Source organism: Pristis pectinata, chromosome 10, assembly GCF_009764475.1.
Source record: "Pristis pectinata isolate sPriPec2 chromosome 10, sPriPec2.1.pri, whole genome shotgun sequence".
Classification (NCBI taxonomy): Eukaryota; Metazoa; Chordata; class Chondrichthyes; order Rhinopristiformes; family Pristidae; genus Pristis; species Pristis pectinata.
This window is the reverse complement of record NC_067414.1, coordinates 46,198,414-46,221,836: the sequence shown is the minus strand read 5'-3', so window position 1 is coordinate 46,221,836 and position 23,423 is coordinate 46,198,414. Positions and strand designations below refer to the sequence as shown.

Sequence of the window (23,423 nt, the reverse complement as noted above, 5' to 3'; positions counted from 1 at the left end):
TGTACTTTAAACCATTTATGGGTTTAAAATGATATGTGCTCATTTTAATATCCTGAATTTAAAAAATAATTGGAATAATGCTTGTTATAGAGAGAAATTCGCCCTTGAAGCAAACATTTTGGAACAAATTAATTTATTCTCAGCTGTCAGATTGTACGGTAATAGGTTATTTTCTTGCACATTTCCCTGTTTCTGTTTAAATAGGCTAAAGTATACAACCAGGGAAGTACCTATTTCATTTCTGCACATGTCTGAGTGGGGAGAGTTGGGGAATTTAGCTGTTAATGTCTCTGCTGATTGTTGTTTATCGATGCCTGCGAGAAAATAGTCGCCCGTGAATTTGAAGAATGGGCTAAGCTTGCATGGGATGTTCTCCTTAGTTGATGAACTTGCCACTAAGATTGGCAACTTCAGGGCGACTGAGAGAGTTGCTAGAAAAGTGCCTTGGTAAGAGATCAAAGGGGAAAATTACACTTTGACATGTTTTGAAGTTGGGTCAAAATAATATTGATAGATTCTGAAAGTGAACACTTTGTAGCACAGAAGTGAGAGCAAAAAAAATGTAGCACAACAGTAGCACATTTTGACTTTTATTTTCAGATGTGTGTAGCAATTCCCTTAAATACCATTGCATTATTATCCAGGAAACCATTTATTCACAATTATAGTCAACTGCTCAGTAGATAGCAAGGACAAATATATGTGCAGTTTATGAAATGGTTTTGAATTGTTTTTGGTCTGTGTGGCAAAATATCTAGGTCTTGTTTCAGTTGCAATCTTCACAATAGTGATCATTTAGGCATCCTGTCCAAAAGTCACTTAATACAGAAACATTTAGAAAAGGCTTTGTTTCAACTTATTTTGTCATTCAGGAACTCAAATGTGTAAGCAATATGAGAAAGGGGAAAAACAATCCTGAAGAAAGACGGGTTTACTTTTGATGAGTTTTTAGATGCAGTGTTTATCCAAATAATCAAGATATCTATGATTGAGAGGCATAGACAGAGCGTCTTTTCCCCAAGGTGGCAAAGGTCAATGCTAGATATCACCCACTTAAAGTTCAGGGGAGACATCAGAGGTAGGTTTTTATTTACACAAAGTGGTGGGTGCCTGGAATGCACTGCTGGGGGTGGTGGTAGGGGTTGATACAATAGGGTCATTTAAAAGACTATTAGATAAGCTCATGGATGAAAGAAAAATATAGGGTTATAGGAGGTGAAGTAGAGAAGGGGATAGATTGAATGGGGGTAATGTTTATATAGGTCGGCACAACATCGTGGGCTGAAGGGCTCGTACTGTGTTGTGCTGTTCTATGTATTTCAGTTAGAACTGTGAAGCAGAGTCGGAAGGAATATTCTATTCACAATATAATTTAAATTTATATACCTTGCCCTCCATATGAAGATTTTCCTTCTTGGGTGACAGAGACAAATTTTTCATCTTTTTGTGGATGTTTATAATTATACATTGATTTTCATCCCTCACTGCATTCCCTCTATTATCCACTTACATGGAATTCTGCTCTTTACATAGAATTACATTTGATGTAATATATTTGACAGAAACAGGCCTATATGCCCAAACAATCCTTGCCAGTGTTTATGCTCCAATGGAGCATCTTAGCATCTTTGCTCATAAATCTATCAGCGTAACTCTCTATTCCCTTCTTTCATTTGCATGTGCACTCTCCCCTTAAATATATACATTCACCTCAACCACTCCCTATGGTAGTGAGTTCCCAATTCTCTCTACTCTTTAGGAAAATAAGTTTCTACTGATCTCCGTACTGGATTTCTTGTTGACTGTCTTAGGATCATAGCTCCGAGTTGTGCTCTTCCCCACAAGTGGAAATGTTTTCCCTGCTTCCACTTTTATCAAAACCTTTCATGACCACTATTTACTCCTTTCTCTGCCACCTTTTCTCAAGGGAAAAGAGATTGTTTTCTTGTCCTTTCCTAATGATGTACACCCCTGGAATTCTGAAACCAACCTTGTAAATTTCCTTTGCACCCTCTCCAGTACCACACTCTCCTATTCCATAGGGACCAGAATTACTTAGGATCTTCTAAGTGTAGTTGAACCAAGCTTCATCACAGATTCAGTTTAATTTCTCTATTTTCAATTCTGTCACTCGAGAAATGGATTCCAGTGTTTGGTTTGCTTACTTTATGGCCTTAGCCATTTTCAGTACAACTTTTAGGCGATTTTTGTACTCCGGGGTCCCCTTGTACATTAACCTCACCTAAATTTGCAACTTCCAAGTAAAGTGAGCTTCCTGTTCTACCTCAGCACCAGCAACCCGGGTTCAATTCTGGCCACTGTCTGTAAGGAGTTTGCACGTTCTCTCCATGTCTGCATGGGTTTCCTCTGGGTGCTCTGGTTTCCTCCCACATTCCAAAGGCATATGGGTTCGGAAGTTGTGGGCATGCTATGATGGCGCCGGAAGCGTGCCGACACTTGCGGGCTGCCCCCAGAACACTCCATGCAAAGATACATTTCAATGTGTGTTTCGATGTACGTGTGACTAATAAAGATATCTTATCCTAATCAACTACGTTTACTGAGCATTTACCCATATGGTAATTTTATTAATATTCCGTAGTTAATTGCAGCTCTTATCAGTACTGATTCTACTCACCGCCCCCTCAACCCCCACCAACCCCACACACCTTGATTTGGTATCCTCTGCAATTTGAGAACATTTTTGACTTCAGAGTCTAAATCACTTATGTAAATTGTGGACGATTGTGGCCCCAGCACTATGGGTTACCACAACCGAGCTTCTTTCAGCTCCCCTTGACTCCTACTGTCTATTCTATCTTGAAGCCAGCTAGCAATCCATTCTGCTATTTGTCCCCTGATTCTCCATTATGTGTCAATATAAAGTAGAGTTCTTTGAAAACCCCATTAGAAATCTAGATGAGTTATCTATTGGAGTACCATTGTCTAATTTCTGTTACTACATCAAGGAAATCCGGTAAGGTTGGTGAAACAAGACTTTTGCTTTTTGAAGCCTATAATGAATAATCAGCATTATACATGGAATATTTAGCATGAAAAAGGCCTTTAGGTCAATCAGCCCACACCAGAACTAATGCTCCACTAGAGGTTTCTTCATTCTTTCCATAACCAACTATTATCATCATCCTTTATTACTATTTTTCTGTCATGTCCCCTTAAGCGCATTTGTGCATGTGTGTCATTTGTCTTCAAAACTACATGTTGCAAGAAAAGCTACATTTTCATCTCTCTTTATATAAGCTTAACTTCAGTATGAGATGTACACCAATTAATCATAAGGAATTAATGTCCTCTAGTTCTCCTCTTTCCACCACACCCACCCACCCCCCCCCCCCCCCCCCCCCCCCCCCCCAAAGTGGAAGCACGTTCTCTGTCCACCTGCAAAATCTTTGGTAATTTTTAAATTACTCTTAATTTGGTCACCCTCAACTTTTCTTCTTTTATAGAGAGACCCAGGATGTTTCCTCTTTCTTGAAGTGTTTAACGAACTTTTGGTAGTTTTATTGTAAATCTTTAATTCAGACTCCGCAACTTCCTGGGTTATTATGACAGGGCAGTACATAGAAGTGTAGTCAGAAACAAGGTTTGAATGAAGTTTAGCATAGCTTCAGTTTTTAAATTCTAGAAATAAAATCCAGTGCTTTGATGATCTTCTGTAGTCTTATTAACGTAAAATTGCTGCTTTTGATTTTTTTTTGTACTTGTAATCTGTTGTTTTGTTCCTCTTCCCTATTTTGATTCTTATTTTCCTAGTAATACATAAGCTGCTGTAGCTTTTTCAACTTAATATTTATTTGTTTTTAAATTCATTGGTGAATAATATATAAATATCCTTAGTTTATTTATCATCTCTTGTTAATTTGTTACCTCCCTTCTCAGTATTGAGTATTTTAGTCTCCCACCTCAGGGAAAACTAAATTGGCATTGTCCATAAATGTAGCAATTATTTTTCTTAAGTTCAAGCTTATTGTCATACGTACACAGGGTATAAATGCCATGCAAATTAGCTATTTGCAACAACAGCAGCAGTGCAGTACATTACAAACATAAGTTAACTCAAATTAACATAAATTAAACATACATGACAAAAAATGATGACATTAGACTCTCTCTAAATTATTTTTGATACCATTATTTCTTTTGATAATATAAATCTGTGAATAAGAGTGGTCCTGGCCCTGATCCTCACGGGATCTTGCATCACAACATTGAATGTTATCTTTTAATGCTACTCTGCTTTCTGTTTTGCAGCTGCCAGCCACCCTTTTTGCTATTAGTCCTCAACATTGCATGATGTACTTTTATTCATTTACTTATGACATGTCAACTTCCCAAAAGCCTTATGGAAATGTAGATAAATTATACCCATTTAGGTACCCTTGTCTACTCCTTGATGTTATTCATAAAAGATGGTTTTGTTTTGAAATCTGTGATTTCTTTTTCATTTTTTTTTAGATGCTCATTCATTTTCTACTTTAGTAGAGATTCTATTACTTTTCTTGCTACTGATGTTTAGTTAATTAGTTTCCTGAGCATGTTCTGTCATTCTCCTTAAATGTGGGATTGTTGCTCACCACCAGTCCTCTGGCATTAGAGCTGTTTTAAGCTAATCCTATCATTACAGTTATCTTTTATCTTCATCCTTGCGGATTTTGTTTCTGATTTATTGATGGCCGTGTCACATTTTTGGTAGTGTCATTTATCTTATCTCTAATTAGTTCAAATACACCAACACTTTTTTTTCTGTGTCTCTTCTCTAAACATATACACTGCTTCATTTAATTCCCAGTCTGAATATTTTTATAACCACAATCTCAGTAATCTCTATTCTCTTTGGTTCCAAAGTTTTTGGAGGGAATATGAATAAAGATGTGTGACAGGGTGAAGGCCAGGGAGATTAAATGGCAAACGGAATGATAGATAAAGTGTGTATGAAAGATCATCAATTTAAAATGTTAACTGTCTTTCCCCCTTCATGGATGCTGGCTGACCTGCTGAGTGTTCCCTGATATTTCTATTTTGTTTTCTCTCAGCTTTGCATGTTCAGTACTCTCCAGTGTTGTCAATACTATGGGTTTGTTCCATTTCTTTTGAATCTCTTGCACTATTGCAACCATTCAGAGTTTACAACCTTTTCATTATCTTTTTCTGTTAGAACATTTGTCCCTTTCTGGCTGGGATGGAATCTGCTCCTTTGGAGCTGCTGCTTCCAGTGTTCCATTTAAAAGAATCCCTCTTTTCCACACAAGCTTTTCAATCGTGTTGATTATCTTGATCTGCCTGCTTTTGAACTGGTTTGTATGTGACTTGGGCAGTGATTCAGAGAATCTTATCCTCAATGTCCTGCCTTTTACTTGGCTCCTAAAGCTTGATCAGTATGAAAATGGACCATGACAATTAGACTTCCCCCACAATTGCCTAATTTTCCTTTCAGCCAGCTCGAGAAATCCCTTGCATTATTACATCTTTGGGTCCTTCATTTGTGGCTGTGGAGGACCACCTATCACCTGAAAAATAGAAAACCCTGTCACTCTCGCATTCATGTTCTGCTGTGTCTTTGCTGTGTCTTTACTGTGTCTGCCATGACAACATCTGCCATGACTCATCTCCCATCCTGGACCAAGTTTTTGAGCTGCCTTGCCTTGGTCTGCATTGTGATGGTTCTGTCTGAAGTTTTCCTGTTCACTGGTCATGACTAGGTTGTAATTAGATACCTAGTCAGTGTCAGTGCCTGGGGGGATGTCCTTTCCAAGCTCTTCTTGTCGTGGATTACCGAGATTCGAGAATGACCAGGAGATGCAGAAGATTCTTCAAGAAGTTAAACCTTTATTTGCATACAAAGGCTGTGACGGTCAGAGAGCTAGTCACTGATCGCCCCCGAACACAACTCACGGCCCCCCTTTATAGTACAAGAGTATGTGACTTCAAGCATCCAAGCACAAATAGCAGAAATAAAAAACAGAACCAAATGGCCGCACAAGGTATAATTAAATGCCCAGTGGACAAGACGCAAGATCTCACCATATCGAAAGACATCACCACATCACCATATACGGATAGCCCTTAGTTATTGACAGAACATTAGTTACCCAGAAGAACATTCTCAATTAGCTTTCACATTTCTCCCATAATCCCTAGTTATCTAGCCATTTTATATAGAACAGATTATGAGTGGGCATGTGTGTACAGCCTTTATTTTCCATATATTCTATATTCTCTGTTTTTGGTGAAAGGTACACCCTTCTCTTCCTGAGCCTGTGATTTCCTTTATTGTTTGACTGTGTTCTTGATGAGATACCCAGAAGTTCCCCTATATTCTGTCTTCCATGCTTGCTGCTTTAGTGCTTGTAAGGTTACTGGAAGCATACTTCAAGGCTGCATTGTGCACTTGTCTTGCCTTTTAGCAAGACATAAGTGAGCACTTGTGTTGCTGAAGAGAATTTCTTAATTGTGTTTTTAATAAATTTAAATATTTGCAGCAAATGTTTTGAAAATTAGTTTTAGCTGCAATATCTCTAAGGATGCTCACTAGTTTGAAAGAAGTTCTACAGATTGGTCAACTTATTACCTTTCATTCATGTGAAACTAAATAAATTCGCAGTTGCTGGAAAGATTTGGGATTTTTTTTGTTCTCTGCAGTGTTTGTCAGTTGACAGTTTCATGGTTTCACATGCTGTCAGGTGTCAGAACCAAACAGATTGCAGCTGCTTTACATTGGCACGAGCAAGAAGGAAAGGCCTCCAGTTTACAGCAGGTGCATCCTTGTGTTTTTTTTAATTTAGTGATACAAGCTGGCTTGAAGCCTCAATGTAAATTTGTGGATTCTCTCAGAAAAAGAAATCACGTGACACGTGTGTTAGGGATCAGCATACTCTGAATATAATGCAAGGGTAGTTCATGGGATGATGAAAAGAGTATCATCAACACTTAATGCATAAAATGCTAAATAAGGTGGTTAATATTCTAAGTTATTTGGCATCAAGGGTGAATTATTCAAATAAGCACTCTGCCATCATGGTAAGCATAGCTGTTGAATTTACGAACGTTTTTGACATCTGAATTTCTCATCTGTGGACTTGATTCAATCATATAAAGAAAGCTAACTGACTGTGTAAGATCACTTCCTACAGAATTTCTATACAACTCAGTCAGAACCTACCGGAAAGAACTCCAAGGATTTTGAATTATCTATTTTCTTGGATTAAAGCAGCTTGTATTTTATGCAAGTGTAAAGTTGTACTTTGTCTATCCCTGTGTCGGATGCTTCCAAGTATTCTAATGGTATATAAATCAAGTGTTGGCTAGAATACAATGGTTTCACAGAGTTGTATATGGATGCTCAGAACTGGCAGGAGAATGGTGTAAGCAATCTGCTTGATCTCTAATGCAGTGTATGGTTTGAGATAATTTGGTCTTTTGCCAGATTTGTGTTTGTATAGCGTTTGGTCTGATAATATAAACTGACTTTTGCTTTGAGAAAGCCTGAACTCTTGTAAAGCTACCAGAAATGTTGTCTTGGATCATGCTAATTTATTCCTCTGGCTGTTTAGTTAGATGATACTATCTGTGTACTAGTGTAGTGATTGCCCATGTCTGATCTAATCATTGCACACCAATACTGGTTCTTTGAGAAGCCTGCTTCCAACTTATAGCCTTTACCCCTTTTTATTACTGTTTACTTGAGTACCATCCCATCGCCTTCCCCTTGGCACTTCAAGGACCATTGGTGCTCTGTGTACCTTTTGCCATCTGTAGTTGCACTGCTTCCACATATGAACTTTTTCATTCTTCCTACATTGTCACCCATTATGCCATTCTGTCTTTGACTGCACATGGTATTCTGTCATTTAGCACAATTAATTTTAAAAAGCTGTGCTCTTATCTTTAGTCCCTATCACTGTTTGTCTACTTTTTTTTTGCCTTGCATCATCACAGACCAAAGAGACAGCACCCAACAGTCCTTGAATTCCACATCCCTATTTTTTTAAAACCATCATTGCAGGGGCACCTGCTTCAAAAGCTTCCTCCAACTTAATCTATCCAATTGTGCTTTTGGTTGTCTCCCTTAATTTTTGTGTTGTGTTCATCACTGCCTCTGTGCAATGTTGATGGGTATTTTACAACCAGAAGGTCTGTACGAATGGAGATTGTGCTTAACCTTATCAAGTTGTTCATACAATGAAGTGTTGAAATATTACTGTAACAAAATCAATTGTAATCTGTAATTCCAATTGCAACACTTCATATTTGGTTTAATTTGGATATTGTTGTTTTAAACAATGTTTGTTTTGGAATTGACATCAGGATTTTGCAGTTTCACTTCAAAATCAGGAAGCTGGAATTTGTCTTGGGAAATCCCTTCTTTTGGAAATTTTGCACTAAGATTATTTGCTGAAGGTGTAAAGCTGATGCCAATGATAGGAATGATTTTAATTCATTTGAATAAATTTTTTTATCAACAACAGTTGTGGTCTTTTCCAAGATGGTTGGTTTTGCCATTCTAATGTAATGCTAAATGAGTAAAATTGACCTGTACTGCAATATTACGAAATATTTAATAGCTGATGGAATCTGACTTTATTAACGGAATTTTCGACTGTATCTTCTCTAAGCACTTGCCACCAACCAGACTCTTTCTATCCCCCTCCCCACCCTCCTTTCCCTCAACATTAATGCTGCAGGTTAATCTGAGGTTCCATTCTCCTCCACTGTTGGTTCTGCAGAACTGCTCATCAGAGAGGAAATATAGTTCTGTGAGCTGAGAGCAGTCCCATCAGTTTCAGTTTCCTTTTGCAGTGTTGTAAACCATCGGGTAGAAGCTTTAGCAGAAGCAAGGGTTCAGTCAAATTACTGTTTGGATTAAAAATCCAAGCTCTTCAAATTTGTGAAACTATGGCACCATCCCTGTTACTCCATTACAAAAGATAACATATTAATATTTTTTTGGAGCACATATACTGTGGTCCTACTTGTGTTTTATTTTAGGCAATGGGGATTTGAGGGTTATGGGGATTTGAGGGTTATGGGGATCTGTTAGGAAAGTGGAAACCAGGTCTTAGTGAATCATGGAGAAGACTCAAGAGACTTTATGGTTTACTGCTGCCTCATCTTAGCTTCTTATGGTGCTAGTTCCTGGGGGATGTTGTGGGATTGAGTAACTTCCTAAGGGCATGTAATTTCAAAGGAGTTCCATCCTTATTGAACTTGAAGCTTTACATTCCTCTTCCTTATTATTATTGATCCACCCCTCCCCAGGATCTTGCAGGCCACATCTTTCCATTGAACTCCTGTGCACAACTGATGGGAAATGTGTGTATTTGCTGACATTTGGGACGAAAGAACTTTTTGCACTTGAGATGGAATAATGCAATGTACAGGTTCTGCAGCTGCTGCTAAGGAAACCAAGAATAAAGAACACTTGCTTGTTTTGTCCATTCTGTTGTGTAAACCAAGCAGTAACCACTTGTTACTGCCTCTGTCATTAAGGGCTTATTGTTCAACAGTTATTATTTCCATGTATAAAGTAAAAAGAACACTGACACTGAAGATTCACTTTTACCTGAGATTGTTTTTAAGAAAGCCAGTAGGAATCTTTTTGTGGCTTATAATTTCGATACTTCCGATATTTACTTTTCAAATTTAGAATCATAGTGAGTATTTCTGCCTATAGCAAGTTTCAAGTGGGAGTGTCAGTGGGCTTTTTATATCCTCAAGAACTTCCTCTTGTATTTGCAAGATGTCCAAAACTGAAACCCCAAATATACTGTATTTCTGGTGTGATCTTTCCATCACAAGAATAGAGGGTATGTTGGGGGACAATTGTTTTGTATTCTGTTCCATTAAATTTTCCTAGCAACTTTTTTAAAATTCAAAAAATAATGTTTTTAGGTTTTTTTGCTTATGATTTTCAATGTGATCAAGTCTCTGAAATTTTCCAAATGTGTCCAAATTATCTTTTAGTGATAATTACACACTCAGCACCACCAGAGCAAATGTTGTTTCAGAACTTGAATATATATGTTGACTCCCAAATTTTAACCAGTTTGAAACCTATTGACAAAAATCTAGTTGGTAACTGATATGCACCCATTGAGTAAATTTAATCAAGTAGGTGTGTTCCTTAATGCTTCCTCCTCCATATGTATGTTTTAAAACAAACTTCCTTTCTATGTTACATGTCAAGTTATCTTTTGTAGATTTTGTGTGAAAATTGATAGTTTCTACCTTAATGGTTTGAACTTTTGCTTCTGAAAAACACAAGTGAAGCTTTTGCATTTCCAGTTGAAATTATGGGGTGGAAAATGGTGCTGGTCCAGGGGATTGTGCATTAAGCATCAGTGTTTTGGGCTAGAAATACCTGGAAGTCCAGATTTACGAAGTCGGAACTGATTGCAATGGGAATTGTAACTTTCCATGTAGGGTATGTTAGATTTGAATTTGAGAACATTGGGAAATATAATTAGGTTTCATGATGTGTTGTGTTATGTCAGATTTAAGTTAAGCAAGCATGGTGATCTGATGTCCTGGAACACCATGTAGTGACAAGCATATGTAGTTAATGCTAATTCTTGTTTTGTTTTTGTAGTTGCCACTACCTTTGGTTTTGCTCCATTTACCATACACTATCCAGACATGGATGGAGATTGCTGCTATTTCAGTGTCACTGGGTCTGAATTCCGAAGCTCCATAGCCAACATTGCCACATGACCTGCATTGATTTGTGAAGAAATTTTGGCAGTTCTCTTTCTTGAGACAAGCTGGTACCTTGTCAGCAATATCCACATAAGAAGGAATGAAAAATAGAAGTGATGGGTGTATTTTTTCCCCTGTTCGCTGTCCTGGCCTGTGGATTATAAATTCATAATGCTACCACATCTTAAGGCCACACAGTTAACAGTTTTTGCCAGTTGTGTGAGAGTTTGAAGATGACATACGTCCTTGCTCCAATTTCTTAAGTTGTTGGGCATGACCTGCCTACTTGGTCCAGTGCCTATTTTCATTTTTATATTTCATTTTAATTTAATTTAACAAGTTGATAGGAACTTAAAACAAAAATAAAATGTGGTTTTATACTCCAGTCTACTTTTGGTTAAAGTTACAGACCAAAACTTAACTCTGGAGCAATAAACAATGTGCTGCAGGAATTCAGCAGGCCTTGCAGCATCTGTGGGAGGAAAGAAATTGTCGATGTTTTGGGTCGAAACCCTGCATCAGTGTTCCTGCAGCACATTGTTGCTCCAGATTCCAGTATCCGCAGTCTCTTGTGTCTCCAAAACTTAACTCTGCATTTGTAATGTGTTCCACTCATTTCTACATATGAAGTTGATTTGGAACAACTGTTGTGGGTTTATATGAAAATGAAATTAGAAAAACACTTAGCCATTTCCTCCATGATATGAGGATTTGGAAGAGAGAGAAACAGATTGAAATGAATTAAGTGCATTCAAGCTGATGTTAGTTCAGGCTATGTATTGTATGCAGGTGTGAAATATGGTCCTATGGACTGTGTTTAGAAGATTTAGAAAATTTTGCAGATGATTTAACATGAAACTCATGGTTTGGCTGTGTGCAGTGGAACCCCACCCATCCTGCCACTTGCCTGTCTTCCTGTTATTTGGCAAAATGTTAACAAAAATACTTCCAGTTTCTTTCTGGGCTGGTTCTTGAAAATGTCACAAAGTGTAAGTGCTGTTGCTGAAATGCATTTAATTTGGCTTTTTTTAAAACAGAGCAAGGAAGAATAAGATTTGAATTTATATGATGCCTTTTGTGGCCTTGATGTCCCAAAACACTTTTTCCACTAAATATTTCTGAAGTGTAGTCAATGGTACTGCATCTCCTTCCGTTTTTAGTTTATGTAATGTAACTTTTATTGTCAGCTTGCTGTATGAATTGATCTGTACCACGTCCAAGTCCTGTTAAAACTGATTGATGTCGGAAGCAGACCCAATAGCTCCAATTGCGCTTTGGCAAGTGCTATTGTATCCTGTCAACTTAACAAGGTACATTGCAAGTTAGGATCATAATTTAAAATGTTTGACATCTAACCTTGGATGAGCTGGAACCTTGTTTAGTTAAACACTGAAAAGACTGAAGTCTTTGTCTCTAATCTCCTATTGTGTTGAATACATGTTACAATTTCCACCGTACCTCCTTCAGCTGACCCATCAGCAGCCAGTATGACAGGTTGAAGTGCATGCAGTCTTGGCATTCTGTGTGACCTGACCTGTGCTTCCTGAATCATAACCTTTTTAATTGATGGTTCATGTATTTCTACTACAGCAGCACTACTTCTGTGTCCTTCTCTTGGCAAATCTGATGCTGATGTTTTGGTTTTGTCTTTATCATCCCCAGATATGACTGTTCTAATGAGCTCCTATCCAGCTCCTCACCTTCCACATTCTGTGAATGTCAACTTCTTGAGCTTTGCTTATCACCATTATGTCCACATCCTGCTTGCTTATCAGATGCACACCTTTGCAGATCTCAGGTGACTTTTAATCCCTTCGGGATCTCATTTAAAGTCTATCTTGTGGTTAAACTATTTAAGCCCCTTCATGCCTTGTGCATCTTCTTCTGCAACCACTTTTAGCATTACTGGAGCTGCTTGTTGCTTTGATTTTGGTCTCCCACTTACCTGTCCGGCCTTTGTCGGGGTGAGATGTCTTGTGCTGTCTTTGTTTTTGGTTGTCAACAGAAATGCCTATTTGCTCATTGCCTTCAACATTCGAGAAACCTCCATGGTGCTTCACAATAGGCTTTTAGAAAATGTGTACTGATCCAGGAAAGGAGAGACTGAAAGTCATAACTAATATGGGTTTGTTTGGAAGGCAATTCTAAAGATTAGTGAGCAGTGGAGAGATGTAGTGAGTGGTGTTTTTGTGAGTGAGTGCCTGTAGCTTGTTAACAATGCTGAAGCAAAGGGAAGGTGTTGAGGCAATGGAATGGGGCTTTTGCAGAGTGATATTGGGCTGTGTAAAATTTAAGAATGGTTGTGACAAAAGCATGGAATGACTTACAGCTCATTTCAAATTTCATCTGTGGAGGCAAAAGGTGTAAGACTGAGTTTTGGGTCGAGACCCTGCATCAGGATGCGGAGGCAGGGTCTTGACCTGAAACATTGACTTGCACCTTTTGCCTTCACAGGTGCTGCTTAACCTGCTAAGTTCTTCCAGCAATCTGTTTTTGCTCTGGATTCCAGCATGTGCAGTTACTTTTTAGTCTTCATTTCAGATTTTTGGAGTTCAGGGTTGAGCCAGAACACTCCCAAGAGCTGTGGTGATGGTTGAACCAGCCTTTGAATAGGATACTGCAGATGTAGCAAGCTTTGTTGCTTTTTTTAAACAAGAAAGTTGGTGTTTCATGATGTCTATATGTTTTGAAAAGCTAAGGTTTTGTTTAGTATATTGACAAGTGAGAGGTGTGTAAACAGTACATTATACATTGTCCCATTGTAAGAATTATTAATTACTTTAAAATGGAAAAACTAACTCAGTAATGTGGTTGACTTCTCTGCATGACACAGTGACAGAAGGTCAAAGTACTTCATTTGCTTAAAGTGCTTTGGGACATTCTGAAGTGATGAAAGATTCCATATAATTGTGAGTTTGTTCTTTCTATCAACTGATCAGTAGAGAAGGGACAAAGTGTCAGATATGTGATGTTCTACCCCAAGGCTCAACTAGGTCTACTAATGAGTCTAAAGTGGCTGACTTTATTTTATATCCTTTCCATAAGGGAACAGTTAGCTCCCAGTCTATTTCTAAATGGCACAACCCAAGAACAAAACATGTTGTGTGCAGATTTGTTAAGGAACCCCTGTTACTTTGGGAACAGGTAACTCCCATCGCCAGCATGTGTTCTACAGTAGAGCATTTTTACAGCAATTCTGAACCTTTGTTTTCTCTAAATCTATTTTTAATCAGTTTCTCTTCAATGCATTATTAATAACAGCTTTTGTAATCCATTTGTTAGGACAGCTGAGTGTCGCAGGAGAATGTCAGGTTAACAGGGAGCAGCATGGTGCTCAATCAGCTATGTTTCTATGTGGCCAGAGCTCCTTTTGATTTTCTGAATAATTAGAGAGGGAAATGAAGCTTTTGAGACAAGGAGTTGATATTACTGCAAGAGAATCCATGGAATACACAGAAAAGCAATGTTTATGATTGCTTGCAAAACATTTTGGCAAATATGTAGGGCATCTGAGTTATTTGTGCCTTTTGTTGTCAGAATATAAATTGATCTGTAACAAAATAAATGTATAATAAAAATACACAAATTTCAGAGTCTTACCCGAGTAAATCCTTCGAGCCTACAAGATGTAATCAGTATAATTTTCCTATCATCTGATTATGCATAAATTAACTAGAGATTATAGTCACACCTAAAATGCCAGCTAGAGAACCTTACCTAGCAATTCCATCTGCTTATCTGAAATGTTGCAGGAATTATCTGTGAACATTTTAATGTTAAAGTTCCACTTATGTCAAAACAGCACCCTGATCGTGCATGGCAGTTTATTTATGATAAATGGTAACTGGAATTAAATTGTGAACTTCAGAATGTTTGACCAGTGAAAGAAATTAGCTGGAAAGTCCAGAGCAGAAGGGTGTGAAACACTGGTAGTGAAGCACAATGACCCATATAGCTGCTGTGAAATTTAATATGTGCTTCAAGGCCAAGTATGAAGTAAGAATGATGCGTTGCAGATGCAGAAAAAAATGCAACTTTTTAAAAGATTTTTTGTTAACCAATTTAAAACCAACGTTCTCCCTTGCCACAAGTCCTGCATTCTTCTGAGAAGGCCGGAGCTTTGTCAATTAGATAGGTGTAAAAATGCTTTGGCAGCATTGGACAGCATTGTTGTTTCATAGTTGTCGTGCAGAATACAAAATTCATGGTGAACGTAAATCTGCTGCTCCCGCAGGTAGAATGGTATGCACAAAATTCTGCACGTGTACAATTTTCACCATATTTATTTCTCAACAAGATACACTTGTTCCTTTAATTGTATGTCGGAGAAAACCTACCGCAACAAGAGATGATTAGGTGTCTGTGGGAAAGGCTATTTCAACTCTCCTCACCACCAATTTGTGTGGAACTGAAAAGCATATGCTTTGGAGTAGGATGTGAGGGGAAAAGCTGTGCCTTTAAAACATGAAATAATTCACCTGCCGTTTGAGGCCAGCATCAAAGCCTGGATGTCATATGATAATTTACTGACTCAGTTGAGATATGACAATGCTTAATTGGTAGTTTATTAATTGCCCACCCCCGACTAATGTATGTATGCAGGTTATTAGTTTTCCTTCTTCCAAATACCCACATTCTTTGTTAATTCAGACAATAGGTCAAGGGATTATTTAAACTCTTGACTATTACTACCAAAAGCAATTTGCTCATTTAAAATGTGGGTGGCTTACAGAATTACAGACTGATACAGCTTAGAAGCTGAGGTTCAGGCTAAGAGTTATTCACAGTAATCACAGAAACTGAGAGTTTTGCAAATAAGTTGTTATCGATGACCTCCATGACCTTTGAGAAACATGTTTTTATTTTGAACCCAGCATGTGCATTTTGAATCAGCTGAGCTGCCTTAGTTTGCAAGAACCATTGTTGTCCATGACATGGACATTGACAGATTAACTGGAAAATATCAGCATGAAAGTATGATCTGTACAATATTTCAGAAATACATATGAAAATGGAGGTCAATTATTTTGCTCATTTTTAAGTATTATCAGTAAACCATGCAGGAAAAGCAACTGTGATAAACATTTAGAGACACTGCCCCATAAATGTAAGGCAAAGGCATTTGAATCTGAAAGCATACATGATTGTGTACTGCTTCCCATGGCTTTTTTTTCCCCTCCCTTGAGCAATTTTTTGCACTTTTTGAGCAGATTTACTTTGATTGTTCCCATGATTTAAGTCTAACTTTCCATGACAAATTCTTAGTTTTACATATGGCCTGTTTATTTGGCCTAGTTCTTTTGAAAGAGTTGCCCAAATAATTCAACTCCCATGTTTCTTTCCCCCATGTTTCTTCAAATAGTTACTGATTTTCATTTGAAAGTCACCATTGAATCTGCTTCCAGCATTCTTAGAGGGAGTGCATTCCAGTATCTGAAAACCTGGTGCTTTTTTCATTCAGTCACCTAATTTGTTTGAATATTATTTTAAATCCGTGTTCTGCCGCCAGTGGAAAGAGTTTCTTGTTACTACTCAAATGTTCAATGGTCTTTAACACCACATAACATTTCTCTTAAACCTTCCCTTCTGTTAAGGGAATAATCGCAGATTTCATTGTCTTTCCACATAACTTGTATCCTTTCAACCATTCCATCGAATTTCTGTTGTATCCTTTCCAGTGACTAGAAATTATTTAAGTATGATAACTGGATTTCGAGGGTTAAACTAGGAGAAACAATAACACAAGTGAGGGTTACTTACCCAGGAGTTTAGTAGGTTAGGAAATAATTTAAACAAAGACAAGACATAGAATGGGGAGACTGATAGGGTAGATGGTGACGAGCAGTTCCTGCTGATTGAGAAGTCTAGAAGGAGAACGCACAACCTAAAAGTTAGAGCCAGGCCTTTCAGGTATGAAGTTTGAAACACTTTTATGCAAAAACGTTGTAAGTTTGAAGACGCAAGAAAGAATACAGATGCTGGAAATATGGAGCAGCAATGCACAAAAATACTGGAGGAACTCAGCAGGTCAGGCAGCATCTGTGGAGGGAAATGAACAGTTGATGTTTTGGGCTGAGACCCTTCATCAGGTCTCAGATCGAAACATTGATTGTTCATTTCCCTCCATAGATGCTGTCTGACCTGCTGAGTTCGTCCAGTATTTTATGTGGATTATGTCTGAAACTGTTGTCTACAAATGGCAGTTGATGCGAGAGCCACTGTTAATTTTATTACTGAGATTGTTAATGTGAAATTTGCGCACAGATCTGCTCAGATCAGATTGAATGGCAGAACAGAATGGAGGAGCTAAACACTCTACTCTTGTCTTCATGTTCATGTGCTGTCTAGAACTGGTTATAGTTTTCGAGCTGGGGCTTATGGAGGGATTTATAAAGGTTTGCTTACTTCCTTGTTTTTCTACTCAGTGCCTTTGTTTATGATTTTTCACAAACCACCTTGGTGTGACTTACTTCTTCAAAGATCTCTGTGTGCAGACCTCTAGACCACTCTATTCCTGCATGTCTTTAAAATTGTGCTATTTATTGCCGCTCCTTTTTTTCCCCAAATGCATAATTTTTATGCATGAAATTTTGTCTGGCATTTCCAGATGCCAATTCTGTACTTGTAAAGTGATCCTAGCCCTTGCTGTTAATACAGATACAACTGATCAGTATATACAGTACTTCCTCAGTAAGGACAGTTACGACTACAGCTAAATTTCAGTGCAGGGTCAGCAGGGTCAGTGTTTGGTGCATGACATGCAAAATTTACATTTAGTGCACCTAAAGGATTGTAGACATCGTCGCAGAAAATATGGTAGAATCAGCTAAAGGTTTGGAAAAACTGTGGTTACAGTCTGAAAAGAGCAAGAGTCTGATTTATTATCACTTAGTAGATGACGTGAAATTTGTTTCGTGGCAGCAGTACAAAGACAAAATTACTACAAGTTACAAAAATAGTGCAAAAAATATACAACTGTATTTGAAGCAATGCTCTCATAAATTACTTGAAATTTAAGGAAACTGTAAGTATGCATAGCTTTAAACTTCAGAACTTTTGTGAATTTATGATTACGGCTATATATTATGACCACTTGTTTTGGCAAAATGTTTATATTGACAATTGCAGTGGTTCCAAACATTGATGTCAATGAGCAGGACCAGGTTCCATTTTTATGGAATAATTTGGTAATGTTATCATTTGAGCTTATTTATAATGTAGTTGAGGGATTATAGCAGAATCAAAAGACATTTAATTTGGTACTTGAGAATAAAATGATATTATCCACCTCTTATTTGTGAACTGGGCAAATCATGTGGGAGTGGGAAAAGTGGCTTTTTTCCAATATTCCATTTCACTTGTAGAAATGGATTTAATTTTCAGAGGGTAATCTTGGTGTTTTAAATGGTTGATTAAAGCAAATTTGGAAATAGATTTTCTTGTTAATAACTAAATTTACCACTTCTGTACAACAGACAACCAGTTAAAAACTGGGAGGCATAGGGAATTCTCTGGAGCAGTACGTCAGTTCAGAAAGCATGAGAATAGAGTATGCAAGATTATATACAACGGTTCACACTTTGGTTTTAGTACAGTAAAGAGAATGTACAGTTGTAATATGGTGTCTTTTATTAACATTGCATTTGTTAAAATTCTGGAGTATATATTAATAGTGAAAACTTATTTTAAACACTTCCAAACTTCTATATGGTTTTTAATGAGGTTTTTGGATTTGAACAGATTGATGGACAATACTTGAAATGAATTCCTTGAACCGTCAGAGTTGTTACGTGGACTCCTTGGTCTTGTATTCTATGAAAGGTGTATTTTAGATTCTTAAAGATGTTTGGTGAAAATAATGGATTTTATATTTTTCATTGCTTTGGAAATGCATGTCAGCCATATTTACTCTTTCCCAGTTCATAGCTTTTGCCACAAGGTATCCTGAGGTCCATGTTGAGTGGCAATTGAAATACAGAGTGAAGCATTCCTAAACAGTGACTTATTCATCAGCAATATTTGGGCAGTTGGGAGACATCGAGGACTTGAATGTTGATCAATTTCTTACCAGAACTTGGAAAGGTTGGGAGCGAGGAAGAAAAACATCTGCAGTCAGCAGAGCAGATAAGAGTCCATCTGCCTTTCTGTGCTTAAATGGGGATCTTCCCAAAGGGGCTAATATACTTTCCATTATTCACTTTTGCAGAATGCACAAACAAAAGTTGATACGAATACGCCAACTGATTTTCATCGTGCTCAGTACTCTGTCTACTGTGGAATAAAGCAAGTTATGAATAAGTTCCCCTGGAGGGATGAAAGGAGTACATTTCCTTTAAGGGAGCAACTAGCACCACTGAGCCTGAGTCAATTCATATGGCAGACTGAACACATAAAAATTGCTTTTGCATGTGAGAAACAACCATGACCATTTTAAACATTCTGAGCAAATAACTTGCGGTGTGTCTTTATTTGGAGTTAGATTAATGATATAGCTTTGATTTACAATGTGATCCTTATCTAATTTAATTAATATGGTTGTGATTTAATTAAGTACCGAGGGTGCTTTACAGAATTAGCAAATGGTTGAAATTGGCATGTCCTGTGGGTATCCATAAATTCTTTTAATGAACAAAAAAGGTGAGCATGTGAGAGATGTGAAAATTGGCCTTGTCTCGCAGTTCTTGATTTGTTACACTAAGAAAGATAAGTGAGCTGCACCGTGGTGGTAGCCAGTGATTCAGTTGATGGCTTCTTGTCTGTGAAATGTGATTTTTTTTTTTCTTTTCTCTCTCTTTTCGTTTGAGATTTCCAGGACACTTGTAATGTGTTATGTGAATAGTGTAACTTGGAAAATTACAAAGACAATCCCTCAGGAGTAAGATATGTCTAGAAGCATGTGATTTTCTAGTCACATGTACAGAAATGAGCATTTTGGACCACACTCCACGCTGACTATCAAGCACCTATCTGCTAATCCCATTCTCTTCTTTATTCCCCCCAAATTCACATTAAATCCCCAGATTGCACTATTCATTTACACACTAGAAGCAAAGTACAGTGGACTTGCCAACCTGCATATCTATAGGATGTGGGAGGAAACTGGAGTACCAAGCAGAAACAAATTACAGGGAGAATGTGCAGACTGCACAAGGACAGCACTGGATGTCAGAATTGAACCTGGGCTACTGCCTGTACCACTTGTTTCACATTGGTCTAATTTTGTTTACCAGATATGTAGGTTCAGCTTGTTCTGGACCAAGTTTTAGAGAAATCCCTGCATACACACATGGTTTGTTTGTGTAATTGGAAATGCATACTTTCTTTCCAATAGAGACATCTCTGTCCAGGTGCAGAAATTGTAAGTGCAGATTGGTTGGAGCCTTAGTCTGGAAATAGCCAAGTGTCTGCAAGGATACTGCTGGAACTTAGCTGCTGCGAACTCTGCAGCATGAAGTGCCAACAAGCTTTCATAACTTATTTAGCCAATTCTACTTGGTTTGGTGGATGGAAGAGTTTCTGTACCAGTCTTCCAATTAGGGTCCTATGACTGGTTTGGCCAGCTTGGTCTAATATTTGATTACTGAGTCTGCTGCAGCAAATTGACTGGTGACAAACATCTGTGCTTGCATCTCCTCTCTCGAAGCCACCACAACCCCAAAGAGATGTTTGTTATATTTACTTCCCTGCCCTTTCCATCCCTCTCCATTTCCCACCCCTTCCACAGCCCCAACCTTTCTGCAAAATCCATTGCCACTTTGCTGTTCCTCAGCATTCAACAGCTGAGTAATACTTATGAAACAGACAGCTATTAAATATTTAACTATGAGAGGGATCAGCTGTTAAAAGGCAAGATAATCTAGAGACCGTGACATTTCTTGGTGCAAATTCCCTAGAACCCAGTCTTGAAATATTCAAGCCAAGAGCAACAAATGTTGGCAGAATATACAGCTGTACTTGATTGGTATTACAATTACAGACATTGTTTCCCCCTAGGCTTTCCTCCTTTAGGGAGAATGACTGGCTGAAAGGTTAGAATTTGGATTACTATCTTTATCACTTAAATTATTGCTTATTATTTGCCAACTGCTGTCAGAGTGGGGAATAAAAAACATCTCTGGTAATCAAGACAGGAGAATAGAATTTATTCTTCCATGCTGATTATGTCTTACATGCCCAGATGTGTAGGAATGTTTTTGAAGAGGTTTCAGTTTGAAATTGTACATAAACCTGCAAATCTGACCATGTCCAGAATTTGTTCAAGTGTATTCATGTTCAATCAGTTCTGAAGTTAACCATCCATCTTTTTTATGTTCTTAGCTTCATTGCTGAATAAATTGTGGAACTTGGGAGTAAAAGAATGGTTAGGTGGCAGTTTGGGAAATGTAATTCCCTTGGCTTCTGCTGTCATATTTTGTTCTGTAAGCCTGAAGTGCAGGATGTTACTAAGATTGTAGATTATAAACAAGAAGGTAAGCTGCTTCAGGTTTCAGATTAGATGTTGTTTGGACTGAGTTAGAGAAGGAGCTCAATAACAGGATCGGCAGTGGATGATGAGCAGGGAAGGTTCTGCAGATGTAGAGAAGTTTAAAAACCTTCACAGATCCTGCTGAATATAATGGCAGTGCCTTTTTTTATTTAAATAATCTCAACAGGTTCTCCATCTAGCAGCTAGCCTGATAGAAAGGTTGCCAGTTGGAAAACATCTGGAGAGTGCATGGCTAGTGCATCTGATATCTTGGGCTGGAAACCTGTATTCTGTCATTCATGAAGGATGAGTGAGAAGGAAGATCAAATTTTGTGGAGCTGGGATTGAATGTTACAAGATAGGGGTCAGCTGATCACAGGATGCTCAAAAGTTGAACCTAATGTGCCTCTGGGAGAGACTGTCTACCTCATAAGTAGTGCCCTATACTGTTGATCTTATGAATCTTACATTTAATATCTCTGTTGGGTTTTAGAATCCCTCTAAACTAAACCTAAATGTAAAGCATAGCATAAAGTAGAAACAGTCAGGTGATCTAATATTTTATTGATTGGTTACTACCTGACATTCGTTACCCACTGCTCCTATGTCCTGGCAGATCAGAGTGAGGTAGAGTTGTCCCCACCATTGAAAATAGAAATACAAACCCTGCAGATATTGGAAATGTGAACTAAAAACACAAAATCCTGATTTGGAATAGGAGTGTAAAGGGATTGTACATCCATGTTAAAGAAAGCTGGTTGGGTACAGTGAATTGGAAAACTTGGTGGGACAAGAATAGGCAGAAACAATGGGTCTGCCTAGACATTCTGCTTGTAGGTCTTGAGGAAGTGGAAGTGGACTGTAGAGGTAGGATGGCCTGAGGCAATGAGGTCTTTGATAGTCAATGGTGGGGTCATGGACCAGAGGGAAGGATGAGGTGTCTGAGATGCTTAATCTCTGCAAATTAGGGTTCAGCTCATCAAACTTTAAGAACAAGACACTTATTTGCAGGTTTCATAACATTATCAAGGTTGGTTCATAGTGAGCAAAGTTCTGAAGAAGTACAGAATGGGGTAGGTTAGAAGGAGCAACAGGATTGGGGGGAAATAACATATGTTGCATTGACAGTTAGCAATGAATAGATTTGGAGAGACTGAGGCCAGAGGGAAGGATTCAGGGGTTTAGATGAGGAATTCTGGAAATGAGAGAAATGATCTATAGTCAGTAGTAAAGACTCCTGATGAAATAAATGGCCACAAAGGCAGAGGGAGCAGAAAAATTTGATGTCATGACTGGTTCAGAATTCATTAAGGTGGGGCGTGGGGACAAATGAGAATGGGAATGACTATAAAGCCTCTGAGGTCTGATTGTTTAGGATCAGTGAGAGAAAATACAGAAGAATAGTGAAAACACAATGCTTGCGTAATTCTACAACAGCCAGATGGAGCAATATTGGTTGAGAGAACAATATTGACAGGAACACTACTTTGAATATTGTCACGGTCATTACTGACCATAGAATTGGTAGGTTGAATATTGGTGTATTGTTACATTTGAAATATGGTGTCTTTGACGGTATGGGATGTGTACTGCTCTACTGAGACAACAGCAGTTTGTATTATTATATTCAACAAAAGATTGAATTTGCAAAATTTGTTTAATATGTTAACCAACAACCTTTGTGTATTCCTGTTTCACTGTCAACCATGTACATGTAATAGTTTCAGTGGAGTTTGATCTTTAATATGTTGTTGAGATCAGTAGCTTTCATTAACTCTTCAGATAAAGTCAGTTGAAGTGACAGACCTTTTGATTTGTGTATCACTATGGAGTAATTAGATGTGGACATAAGCCTGCAAGTTTCCAGAAAAGTAGATGCTAATCCTTTTGAGAGTGAGAGAAGAGCCCAAGACAAATATTTCTTTCAGTTAGGGAACATCCAAAGTATAGTCACACTGAAAGCACATTGGTGCCCCTAAAAGTAAAAACTTTCTCTGAAATCTGGGAGCGAATCTTTGGCGTCCTTTCCATCTTTCTTCTATTCACTTATTGCCCCCACCCCCCCCCCCCCCTTTCTGCTCACAGTGAGAGAGATTTAGAATTTAAAATCAATAACTTTAAGTTAATTGTATCTTCTGTTTTTTTAAAAAAAAGACTTTTAAATGCAGTATATTTAATGTTACAATTCCTTAAATGGTTAAAAGCATTTAGATGGCAAGTATTATTTCTTGCTTCATACTCACTT

General features: G+C 37.9%; 1 protein-coding gene across 2 annotated transcripts in view; it reads left to right on the top strand.

The window, feature by feature from the left end:
- Positions 1–23,423, top strand: part of man1a1 (mannosidase, alpha, class 1A, member 1) — a 340,636-nt gene that overhangs the window by 1,505 nt on the left and 315,708 nt on the right. The gene's annotated exons all lie outside the window — the stretch shown is intronic.